Genomic DNA, 13,108 nt, shown 5'->3' with positions numbered 1-13,108 from the left:
TCAGTCTTTTATAACTGAGAGCAGAATAAGGAGGACACAACCAAGAAAAAGGAGAAATGCAGGGACAAGAGGCAGGCTCAAATACTGGCTGCTTTACAAGCTCTCCAGCCCCCTCCAGGTAACTGCCATTTGTGCAAGAAGACAGGTCACTGGAAGGCAAACTGCCCCAATGGGATAAATGGGAAAAATCCCTGCACAGCTTGTCGCCTCTACCACAAGCTTAGCCACTGGAAAAAGGATTGTCTTTAAGGCTAAAGGGCCCCTGGGACAGAATCCCAACCCCTGACGGCCTTGAGCTCTCTCTACTCTGCCTGGCTTCCAAGTTAGACATCACCATCAACAGGACAAAGTCAAGGGAAACTCTGGAGGTGGCAAGTACAATCATAATTCCCTTTCGGGTTCAACAACTGCCTACTCTGTGCTAATCTTTTTCTCTGAGCAACTCTCCTCCAAATTCTGTCAGGTAAAGGGGACAAATGGCACCCCCTCCCTCCAAAAGAAAAGATTCACACTCCTTTATATTACTTAAGGGGCTAAATGCCATTCTCCCACCAGTCCCTGGTAATGTCTAAATACCCCACACCTCTTTGGGGCAAAAATATGCTTTTCAAGATGAGTGCCTGTTGAATATTTACCCAACCTCTGAAGTCATCTTTCTCTCTATCCCTATTTCTCCTGGGGAAGCTACCTAAATCTTTAATCAGTAACTTCAATCTAGACAGTTCTACCTCAGGGGCTTAGAAATAGCCCACACTTATTCAGACAAGCCCTAGACAAATCTAAATGAACAATCTCTTAAGGGGGGATAACTTCTACAGTATGCAGATAACTTCCTAATTTGCTTCCCCTTCACAGGACTTACTCAGCAACATGCAGTACAAACCTTAACTTTCTAATAGAAGGAAAATGACTTTTGTCTAATTCAAAGGTTATAAAGGTAAAGGGGTATTTTGGGTAAGGAACGTTAAAAGAAAATATATTTTGTATGACAAGGGTCTTGTATGGTAAATTCTTGTCCTAAAGTAAAATAACTCATTGTCTAAAAAGAAGGACATTTAGGACAAGTCCGAAAGTCAAAGCATAGATGGTCTGTGTAAGTTGTGAAAGGGAATGTATGAAAGAAATGTTATACAGTTTTAAAGGTTATTAGGCCTACTAAGCATTCATGCACTGCTACTATGACTCTTAACGGTGCATCTGGCCTACTTTCAAGCTAGTTAAGGCCTGGGGACATATAGAGTTAGCCATGCCCCCTAACTATGTGGGAACGAGTCAGGCCTTATCTGCATTCCTCTCTGGTGTTCTAGGCTTGAGACTACTGGAAAAACAATTTTACATGCAAGGCATTTAAGGAAAGTAGAATGTGCTTTTGGTAAAAGATCATAAGAAGACATGGGAATATGGATTTTTTTTGCCTAGTTTAGAATGTGAAAGGATAGTTTTAAGTTAGCTAAGATAAAGCTGAAGATTTAAGCAAGTGGTAGAAGGCTTATGAAAGATTAATCTTGTAAAAGAATTTCTGTGCGTGAGCATATTAGCTAAAATTAAATTTCATCACTAGAAAAAGGTTTTTCCTTATGCCCCACAGAAGGGAGTGAAGTGGGGAGAGGAGCCCCTCCCTGTTGTAAAATTTCTGAATTCCCTTCAGGTGGAGAAAATCAGCAGTCTGACTTACTGCGATCTGGCACATAAAGGGGGTATAACACAGAGCATACTAGACTCCAGGTGGTCAAAATGGTAACATTAGTAAAATGGCCCTGCTCAAATCCTCTTTTCAGATTAAAAATTAAAGGGATATTATTTAGATTTTCTGTAAATTGAACTTTGGAATAAAAGCACAACAGAGTTCTATTAAAGCATTAACCTGCTCTTTACAAATGTGTTATTGGTACGTATTCCAAAATTACGTGAAACTCCTATGATTCTGATATAACTTAGTATATGTTATTAGTAATAATTATAATCATTAAATTATTGGGTGCCACAGAGGTAATAAATTTCTTGGTCAATTGTGTCTTTGACTGTGGCTGCTCTAAGACTTCTTGTTATTTATATAGACAATTGTTGTCTTGTTTCTATCCCCTTAGAAGGTGGATATAATCATCTATAGAACTCTGACAGGTGCTCTTGAATGCAGCTTCTTAATAACTCTGGAGACTGTGACAGTAGAATAAAGGAAAAACTTTTAGGACTCTCATGGATACCTGAGATGTTTATGAATATCAGGCAGAACAGAAGTTAACTGCACGGACTGAAGTAATACAAGACTGAAATAATCCATCTATTTATAGCTTTTAACAATTGAGTAAAGTATACTCCTATAAACAAAGTTTAGAGCATATTTCTCTCTACTGGATTTCTCCAGGATTTGGAAACTATTTGTGAGTATTCTTAACTTATGGCAATATAGATATTTGCATAACTACAATAAGAATCTGTTTTCTCTTGCAACAAAACACAATTGGAGAAACTGGATATTTTACCAAGGCTTTGACTGGAATGGTGTGCTTTCCTTTAAAGAATCAAATTTGACTTATAAAGCCAATAAAAGCTCTTTGGGAAAACTGGCCTCATACCTTGTCTACACAGTCCCTGTACAGGGTTCCAGTCCTGTAATAAGTAAAGAATGTCACTTTCTGACAGGCCCAGGAGACCCAAGTTATCTTGTGACCTCAAAAGGAGAGAAATTTACCCAATTAATATAGATATTTGATGGCACAAACCCATGATTGGGCTCCAGGCTTTAAAAACATCTTATCTGAAATTCCTTATGAAACAAAGTTCCATCAAAGACAATTTTAATAGGAACCTATATGGCAAACAATTATTCTTGCTGTGCTTTATGCAAGTAATCAAGCCAAGTATAATAATACTAAAGCTTATTTTACAAACAAATATGCCCTATCGTGATTTGTTTTTAATAAAGATTAGGACCAGAGAGAGAAAAATTATGTTTCAAAAATGATGGTACACCTGTTATTAGATTCTAGTCTCATCAGTTGTTTTTAAGTTAACTCTGCTTATTCCTTTGAACCAACCAGTAATCTCTGGCTGCGGGTCAGAAGAAACAAGAAGGTTAGGTCATGTAATAATCTGGATTCATATTTTAAATCTGGATTTTGTGTTGTATGTGCCAAAGTTGCAATGCATGTGCAAATCGAGCACTAAGACAACAAGGTCCATTATCAGTTTTTATAGTTTGTGGAAGGTCTAAAGTCATAATGGGTTCAAAAAGATGAGCAATTCCATCTTTAGTTTTTTTTTCCGGTCTGGGGGATACCATGTATTAAGCCCCTTTAAGTGTTTACTGTAACGTGGAGAAATTTGAAGCATCTAAAGGGTGGATATTGAGTAACATTAGTTTGCCAAATAGCATTAGGTACTAGATCTTGTGGGTTGGCACCAAGTCCTAGCGAAAAAGGGGAGAGAGAATGCCATTCGCAATCAGGGCAGGTTTTAATGATCATGCGAGCCTCAGCGAGCATCAAATGAAACTGTTGTTTAAGACTGCGGGCGTTCTGATGAAAAAAGGAATGATTAGCTTGAGCTCGCAAAAAGGCAGGAGAGTCTGCAGACCACATTTGTGGTTGTACCAGAGCATTGGCTCAAGCGTTTCCTTCTGACAAGTGACCAGGTAGCCTGGAATGAGAGTGAATGTGTGTGATGTAAAGAGGGTGACAACAGGCATGGAAGAACTCGTGCTGTGAGAAATAAAGCTAGTAGGGGTTCATTAGTAACGTTCTTCATATATGCAAGATCTAAATGGGTAATACGATACACTGCATAAGCGGAATCACTAACTATATTTATGTCTTGGTGAGGAAAACTTTCTAAGTCTAATATTAGGGCACTTAACTACGCCTGTTGTGCAGTTTTGAAATGTTCTTGGATTTTGTGCTGCCAGTTTTGCATGGCATCTTGCCACACTATAGGTGCCCTTCTAGTTTTTCCTGAGCCATCTGTAAAGACAATAGTGGCATGAAGCAAGGGCTTAGAGACAATAGATACAAATCTAACAGGCACATTTGTAAAATGTTCAGGAGCTTAGAGGCTGGTAAATGGAAGCTGATATTACCAATACAGTTGGCCATTGCTACTTGCTAATCAAGATCACGAGCTAGGAGAGTATGAAATTATTCCTTGCTTAAAGGTAGGAAAAGAGTAGCAGGGTCATATTCCTTGCTTAAAGGTAGGAAAAGAGAAGCTATTAAATCTGTGGTCTTTTGTATGTGTTTAGAGGGGTTATGAGACAGGTAAGGGCAATGGCTTTTTTACTGGGGGAGAAAAAAGCTCCGGTCCGTCCTCATCATCACTAGAAAAAGTTTTTTCCTTACGCCCCACAGAAGGCAGTGAAGTGGGAGAAGGAGCCCCTCCCTGTTGTTCTGGTTCCTGTTTTTCTTTTCTTTTTAAAATTTCTGAATTCCCTTCAGGAGGAGAAAAATGGGCGGTCTGACTTACCGCAATCTGGCATATAAAGCGGGTATAACGCAGAGCATACTCCAGGTGGTCAAAATGGTAACATTAGTAAAATGGCCCTGCTCAAATCAACGACCCACCTGCTCCCATGACTTTAAGTCTAATGTTCCTTGATCAGGGAACCAAGGGCATTCCTGCCGAACTAAAAGCGTAAGCTTATGCAAAGCTTCAGACTCTACGGTGCACTGGATAGCCTTAAGCAATTGTCACACCGTTTTAAAAAATACTTTCTGCTCTTTGGTCAACTTCTGACCCGTGGTAACCCGAGCCCTGGTATTATACACATCGGTCCTGTCCTCCTGAAAGTGGGTCAGGACTGGCCGGGCGCAGTGGTTCATGTCTGTAATCCCAGCACTTTGGGAGGCTGAGGCGGGCAGATCACCTGAAATCAGGAGTTCGAGACCAGCCTGACCAATATGGAGAAACCCCGTCTCTACTAAAAATACAAAAAAAATTAGCCAGGCGTGGTGGCGCCTGCCTGTTATCCCAGCTACTCGGGGGCTGAGGCAGGAAAAATCCCTTGAACCTGGGAGGCGGAGGTTGCGGTGAGCCGTGATCGCGCCATTGCACTCCAGCCTGGGCAACAAGAGTGAAACTCCATCTCAAAAAAAAAAAAAAAAGAAAGAAAGAAAGAAAAAGAAAAGAAAATGGGTCAGGACCGTCCCTTATCGGTATTCCCCGAAGACTGGTGTGTCATCCTGCTCCACGAGTAATTTCTTTTTTTTTTTTTTGAGACAGAATCTTGCTCTTTTGCCCAGGCCAGAATGCAGTGGCACTATCTCGGCTCACTGCAAGCTCCGCCTCCCGGGTTCACGCGATTTTCCTGCCTCAGCCTCCCGAGTAGCTGGGACTACAGGCGCCCGCCACTGCACCTGGCTAAATTTTTTTGCTTTTTTTTTTTTTTAGTAGAGACGGGGTTTCACCGTGTTAGCCAGGATGGTCTCCATCTCCTGACCTCATGATCCGCCCACCTCGGCCTCCCAAGGTGCTGGGATTACAGGCGTGAGCCACCGCGCCCGGCTCCACGAGTAATTTCAAGGCGATCACATCGGGGTCACCACTTGCAGCTTGCTCTGCAGTGAACGCCGAGAAATAAGTATTGAGACAATTACAGATGAACGGGGCAGGGAGCAGCTCCTCGAGGGAGTGCTGCTCCAAGATCTGTCTACCAAGTATCTATTGAGAGGCTTGTTAAACTACAATTCAGACAAACAAAAGACATCCACCAGATGGCTTTTTGCAGTCATGTCATGAGGCACATATGACCTTGTTTATTACGTCTAAAAGCACTCAAACCGCCTTCTTAGGCGGCTGTGTTCAGCGCCCCTTATTACACATTCTGCTCCTTGTCCTGTTTTCAGGGTCGAGGAGTTATAGTCTCATGCACAAAAAACACACACACAGTGCCTCAGTATTTCTTCAACCTCAAATGCCTTGTACATAAGCTTGAATATGTTGTGTGCCCCCTACACTGGGCACAAGTTGGAATTGGCTAGCAACCCCATGCATCCAAGTCTTAGCAGGCATGAATGTAGCCACCAGCTACCTGGGTGTGTCAGCAGCCTCAGGATTTTTTGGAGCTGCCCTCACCTCCTTGTTTCACTTTGACATCTCTACTTGTCCTTTTTGGTCCACGTCTTCTATATCTAATAACCTGATTTGTCTCCGCTCATCTTCAGGGCATCAAGCTCCAGATGATCCTAATTGAGGAATACGTCCTCTCAACATTCAAGAGTTATCCTTCTACACTGGACCCTTAGACTGCCCATTAGTGGGACATGACAGAGGTTAAATCCTGCCCCTTTCTCCGTTGGACTTGGCTGGAAACTGCTTTCATGAACCCACAGAGTCATCTGCTCTAACAGCTAGCAGGAAGCCAAGACTCACAGAACAACCACCATCGGCCCTCTGTGAGCAGGCAGCAGTTTACAGAAGACTGGTCTTTGTCCATTTTCCCCAAAATTTGGGGTACTGGACTCTTGAGGGGGAAATGTTACAGTAGGTAGTCAGGCAGACATAAGCAGGGCAGGAAAGGATACCCCCTAGGAATGTCAGGTAAGCTTCAGGTGATGGTCAGACAGTTGTTAAGCTGTCTCTCTAAAATAATAGTCACAGCCAGCATGAGGGAAAGGCAGTCTCCCAATAGATAAAACAAAACCTGAAGCTGGTGATCAGCAGTTTCCCATTAAAATCTCAGGAGTTGGGTGAGTGGGCTCACACATGCGTACTAAAAGGCAAAATGGCAGCATTTAACTGGTATATCACTTTCCTCTAGGAACACTCAAATGGTAAAGGAAGAACACCTCAAGTGGGCATGCATACAACTCCAGTGAACACACTGTGCACGCAGCCCCTCCCAAGTGCTAGCAGGCCACTGCGTGTGCAGACAGCCCACCCCAAGGGAAGAATCAGGGGAGAAGGGATGCAAGACCCCGGAAGCATGCTAACATATAAAACACCAAGTCAAAGGTCAAACAGTGCACTTGGTCTCTCAAGCCACCCGCTTCCAAATGTACTTTGTTTTTAATTCCAGCTCCAAAGCTTTTTAATAAGCTTTCACTCCTACTCTAAAACTTGCCTTGCTCTCTCCCTCTGCCTTATGCCCCATGGTTGAATTTTTTCTTCTGAAGAGACAGTAATTGAGGTTGCTGCAAACCCATATGAATTCACCACCTCTAAAACTAAGATGCAAAAAGACACCTGCCACCTCTGAGCTCCAGGTTCCAGAGGGTAAAAGAAAACGGAGGTTGAAGAGCCCAGCCAGAGGATTATAGTCCTCCTGTCGTGAGTGTTCAGAAGGTCTACTGCCCAGTGTTTTTGCTGAGACGTTTGAGGTTTCGGTCAGCAGAGAATAATAAAACCTATTTTCAACCCCACTAGGACTGGGGCCACTACTATTCCTGGCTGGCTTTTCACTGGTTCCAGTGTAACCAAGTGCCCCCATTATCCTAAGAGATAATTTAATTGTTGTTATGTGGTTTTTTTTTTTTTCCTTTCCCCTTTCCCTCTACTCCCTACTTAGCCCTTTCTGAAATGCAAAATAACCTCTCACCAGACACTCCCTACAGGGCAAGTTCACCTATGTGCTCCAAGACAGATCTGTTGATTTGCAGATCAAAGCATGTCCTTATGGAACTCCTACCTTCCGGGGGCGGGGGGGGGGGGGGGTTGCCTCAGAAAAGCATGTGGAAAGCATGCCTATTTGGCCACTTTTACAACTTACTCCTGCCCGGGAAGGCACCAACTCAACTGCTCAGTACTTAACTGCCCAGTAACAGGGAGACCTCTCTGCCCTTGCTCACTTCTTCCTTTACCTTATAGAAGTGTTCACTTTTTGCTCCAAAGGCAAAGTGGCACATTTAAAGGGGGATACTTCCTCCCTCCTCCCAAACTAGTTTGGAAATACATTCACTTTTCTTGTGCCAGGCCTCGTTCTTGTTAATTGGACTCTACATGTGGCGAGCGACTAACCTGCTTTTCAGTTACACCAGGAGGGGGCAGTACAACACTGCCTGAGTAGGCTCCAGCTTGGAGGCCATTCCCCAGGGAGACTAAAAGACTCGAGGGCGATTTCCCAGGGTAAATTTAACATTTAAGAGACAATAGAAAAAAGGGATCCTGAAGAGGAAAATAAGGAGGATCAGTCAGATAGCAGGCAGAAGGTGGTCTCAAAATGTGAGAGCGAAAATTTCAAGACTATATCCAGATTAACAAAAAGGGCTTCCATTTCATTTAGCAATTGTGTAGTCAGTAGCCACCTTGGCCATGATGAGAGCCATTTCAGTAGAGGCAGAAGCCGGATTCTCCATTTCTCTCCTCCTTTTTTCTCATCCCCACTTCTCTTCCTTTCTCCCTGTTGGATATTTCTTGAGCTGCATCTGGAGATGTAGAAATGAAAGTCACGGCCGGGCGCAGTGGCTCACGCCTGTAATCCCAGCACTTTGGGAGGCCGAGGCGGGCGGATCACAAGGTCAGGAGATCGAGACCATCCTGGCTAACACGGTGAAACCCCGTCTCTACTAAAAATACAAAAAATTAGCCTGGCGTGGTGGTGGGCGCCTGTAGTCCCAGCTACGCGGGAGGCTGAGGCAGGAGAATGGCGTGAACCCCGGGGGGCGGAGCCTGCAGTGAGCCGAGATCGCGCCACTGCACTCCAGCCTGGGCGACAGAGCGAGACTCCTTCTCAAAAAAAAAGAAAAAAAAAAAAGAAATGAAAGTCATAATATTGCTCTTAAGCAACTCACAGTCTCATGGAGAAAACAGAAGCAAAACATTGAGAAGCTGCAAAATGAGAAACTGTGGTGTCACATAGAAAGGGTGCCTAATGCAAACTGTGTATGATCAGAGGAGGTTGCTGTAATGAACATGTGTAAAATCTTTTCTTATACACGAAATATACACGAAATCAAATAACAATAGGGTTTTTTTGTTTGTTTGTTTGTTTGTTTTTCGAGATGGAGTCTCGCTGTGTTGCCAGGCTGGAGTGCAGTGGCACGATCTTGGCTCACTGCAGTCTCCACCTCCTGGGTTCAAGCGATTCTCCCGCCTTTGGCCTCCCAAAGTACTAGGATTACAGGCGTGAGCCACTGCACCTGGCCAAAGGGTTTATTTTTATACCTTTGCTACCCAAAGAACTTGGCCAGTTCAGGAAAATGAGGATATTTCAGTGTGGCTGAAATAAAGACTGGATACGGAAAGCAGGTCCCGTTTCCAGACTGGTCCAGATCACTAATGTTTTAGTGTACATGATGAAGGGTTTAGATTTTATCCTGAAGGCTCGTAAAGGGAGGTAATTAAAGGGTTTTGAGTAGATTAGTGATATACTGTGGTTCACAAGTTAAAAAGAATATTCTGGTAAACAGGAGAATGAGACCACAAGCAAGGGGGGACATTTTAAGGCTATTGGGGGGATCCAGCCAAGGCCTTCATTATTGCTCAACTTGGCTGAAGCAGAGGTGGTGGTGTGAAGGGCAGGGGTCAGAATGAGCAGAACTTGATACTTGGTTGCATATGGGGGTAAAGGAAGAGGGAAGAGGAAGAGTCTGGTTCCTGGCTTGTGTGGTCACATCAGTGGATAGGATAAGGGACAAGTTGGGACATGAGAGATGATAAGTTCAGTTTTGAATATATTAAGATTAAGATGTCTAAGAGGCAGATGAATATATGTATCTGGGGCTCAGGAGAGAGACCTGTGCTATGTGCCAGCACACAGATAATTATGGCACACAAATTCTTACTCAGAAAGAATATGTAAAGTGAAAGGAGGTCGGGGATGGAATCCCCTGGTAATACCAACATTTAAGGGGGTGTCAAAGGATGAGGCATATGCGAATGAGACTAACAAAGATTTACTAGAAAAGAAGAAAGAAAATTAGAGCATTTTGGCCAGGAGCAGTGGCTCACGCCTGTAGTCCCAGCAGTTTGGGAGGTCAAGGTGGGTGGATCATGAGGTCAAGAGATCAAGACCATCCTGGCCAACGTGGTGAAACCCTGTCTCTACTAAAAATGCAAAAATTAGCTGGGGGTGCTGGTGCATGCCTGTAGTCCCAGCTACTCAGGAGGCTGAGGCAGGAGAATTGCTTGAACCCAGGAAGCCAAGGTTGCAGTGAGCTGAGATTGTGCCACTGCACTCCAGATGGGAGACAGAGCAGGACTCCATCAGATAGATGATGATGGATAGATAGATAGATAGATAGATAGATAGATAGATAGATGATAGATGATAGATAGATAGAAAAAGAAAGAGAGAAAGAAAGAAAATTAGAGCATTTTAAAGGAAATTAAAGAATCTGAGGAATTAAGATGTTAATGGTGTTGAGTGCCTGCAGCTTTTACAGGCTGAGGACATAAGTAGCCAGTGGCTCTACCAGTGTCAGGTATTCCTTTATAGCAATGCAAATTGAACTAATACAAAAAAATAACACTGAGGAGTTGGGCATTGCTGTAAAGCAATTGCTGAAATGTGGAAGTGGCTTTGGAACCTGGTAATGGGCTGGGGTGGGCAGAGTTTGGAGGGCTCAGAAGAAGACTAGAAGATGAGGGAAAGTTTGGAACTTCTTAGAGACTCGTTAAATGATTATGACCAAAATGCTGACAGAACTATGAACAGTGAAGGCCAGGCTGATGAGGTAGTAAGAATGAACATGGGAAATAGAATCAGTGGAGAAAGACAATAGGAGTGGTACCATGGAGAGCCAGATAACATAAAGTTCTGTGGAAGAAATGACAAATGGGTCAAATGCATCTGCTTCTGGTGAGAGCCTCAGGAATCTTCCAATCATGGTAGAAGGTGAAGGAGGAACAGGCACGCCACATGCAAGAGAAAGAGGAAGAGAGAGGGGGAAGGAGGTTCCAGGCTCTTTAAACCACTAGTTCTTGTGTGAACTAATTGCTGCAGGGAGGACACCAAACCATTTATGAGGGATCCAACCCCATGACCCAAACACCTCCCATTAAGTCCCATCTCCAACACTAGGGTCACATTTCATTTGGAAGGCACATACATTCAAACCATATCATCCCTGAACTTGCAAATTAATGTTAGAAGTGAGAGAGTTCTTGAGGAATACCCACTAATTTCATATTTGATTAAACTTTGAAGATTCTTTCTGCAGGTTGAGGGAGTACAGAAAGAGGTACAATCGCCTCCTCCCCTTTTAGATCTTACAGAATTGCAGGCAAACTCGATCATCAGAGGTGGAGATTCACAACAAGTAAGTTGAAACTACTTTCCTGTGGTGGTGGCAATGTACTGTAAGAGATTAAATTGCATTCAGTTATTACGCTGTTCTCTTGGTTACCCTCCACTGTTTCCATTATTTGAGAAGAACGTTTTATAACTCTGATTATGCTGTTATATTTTCAGGAGGCAAATTCCTTACATGATCCAGTAAACATATCATCTCCCTTTTGTGCTGGTCTAGCATCATGCCTTATATCTTAGTTCTTGCAGCAGTTGTATCCTACTTCAGACCATTTTGCATGAGTTTCTAAACACAATGTTCTATGGTTTCAGTCCAAGGCCCTCCACCATACTTGAGATAGATCTTCAGGTGCTTGGGGTCAGCGTGTCGCACCAGCCACTGTCCTTGACACAAGCAAGGAGTAACCTTCCTTCCTGGAGCTCCCTTCCCAAAGGTCATGCTGAGTGATTGGTGGGACCCAGACAGAGTGTGTGAGTGAAGGAGCTTGGAAACCGGAATGCACAATAGAGATGTGAGATCTAAAATAGTTCTACCCCCTCTGCCCACTCAGAAGTGGCTTGTAGAAACTGGAGAAGTTTAAGAAAAGCACAGTAGACTCATAGCCTGCTGAGCTAAACAGCATGTGACGATCAAGTTTAGACCTGTGAGTGAGCTGGAGGGGAACCAAAGCCCCCAGAGGGAAGGAGTGTGCTACAGCTTCAGGCAGCAAGCTCAAGGTTTCAGTGTGCAGGGCTGCCTACAGGAGTGTAGATTGTGGCTATGATGCAGCACGCCCACCAGTCAATGAGGAAAATAAGTTTATCAGGTCTTTGGCTGGTGTCCGTGAAGTCTCATGAAGGTTACATGCATTCTCAGGAAGGCTTTAACATCAATATAAATATTTCACAGAAAATTGGAAGAAGTATTCTATTCAAGATGTCCAAACGTTGGTTAAATAGTGATTAAAATATATTAGTGGCCAGGCACGCTCTCTCACGCCTTTAATCCCAGCACTTTGGGAGGCCAAGATGGGTAGATTACTTGAGCCCAGGAGTCTGAAACCAGCGTGACCAACATGGGGAAACCCTCATCTCTACAAAAAGTACAAAAATAAGCCCAGCATAGTGGCACACACCTGTAGTCCCAGCTATCCATGAGGCTAAAGTGGGGGGATCACCTGAGCCTGGGAGGTCAAGGCTGCCATGAGCCATGATCATGCCACTGCACTCCAGCCTGGGTGACAGAGCAAGACCCTGTCTCAAAAAAAAAAAAATTATATATATATGTATATGTATATGTATATATGTAAGGTATTCAAATATTCCTGTACTTTGTTTTAGCTTAAAATTTAAAGTTCTCTATTTCATGTTTTAATGTCAAACTTAGTTATTTTACAGAGATAGTTGTTGGGTTTTGTTTGTTTTGAGACAGTCTTGCTCTGTCACCCAGGGCTGGAGTATGGTGGTGCAATCATAGCTCAGGACAGCCTCGAACTCCTGGGCTTAAGTGATCCTTCTGCTCCACCCTTCTGAATGGCTAAGAATACAAGTGTGCACCACCATGATGAGCTATTTTTTTAAATTTTTATATACAAACAGGATCTTGTTGTGTTGCGCAGGCTGATCTTAAACTGGTGGCCTCAAGCAATCCTCCCACCTCAGCCTCTCCAAAGTGCTAGGATTACAGGTATGATGCATCTAGCCTAAAGAATAATTTTAGATGATAATTGAGTGCAAAATCACATTCATAAGAAGGTGGCTGCACTCTATTCACAATAGAAAAGACATGGAATCAACCTAAATGCCCATCAATAGGTAAAGAAAATGTGGTACACGTACACCATGGAATACTATGCAGCCATTACACAAGTTTACCTGTGTAAAAAACCTGCACTTGCATCCCTGAACTTAAAAGTTAAAAAATGAAAAGAAGGTGACTGCTGTGCTTGC

This window comes from Hylobates moloch, unplaced genomic scaffold (genome assembly GCF_009828535.3).
Source record: "Hylobates moloch isolate HMO894 unplaced genomic scaffold, HMol_V3 SCAFFOLD_5, whole genome shotgun sequence".
In the NCBI taxonomy this organism is placed as follows: domain Eukaryota; kingdom Metazoa; phylum Chordata; class Mammalia; order Primates; family Hylobatidae; genus Hylobates; species Hylobates moloch.
This window is presented reverse-complemented; position numbering follows the sequence as displayed.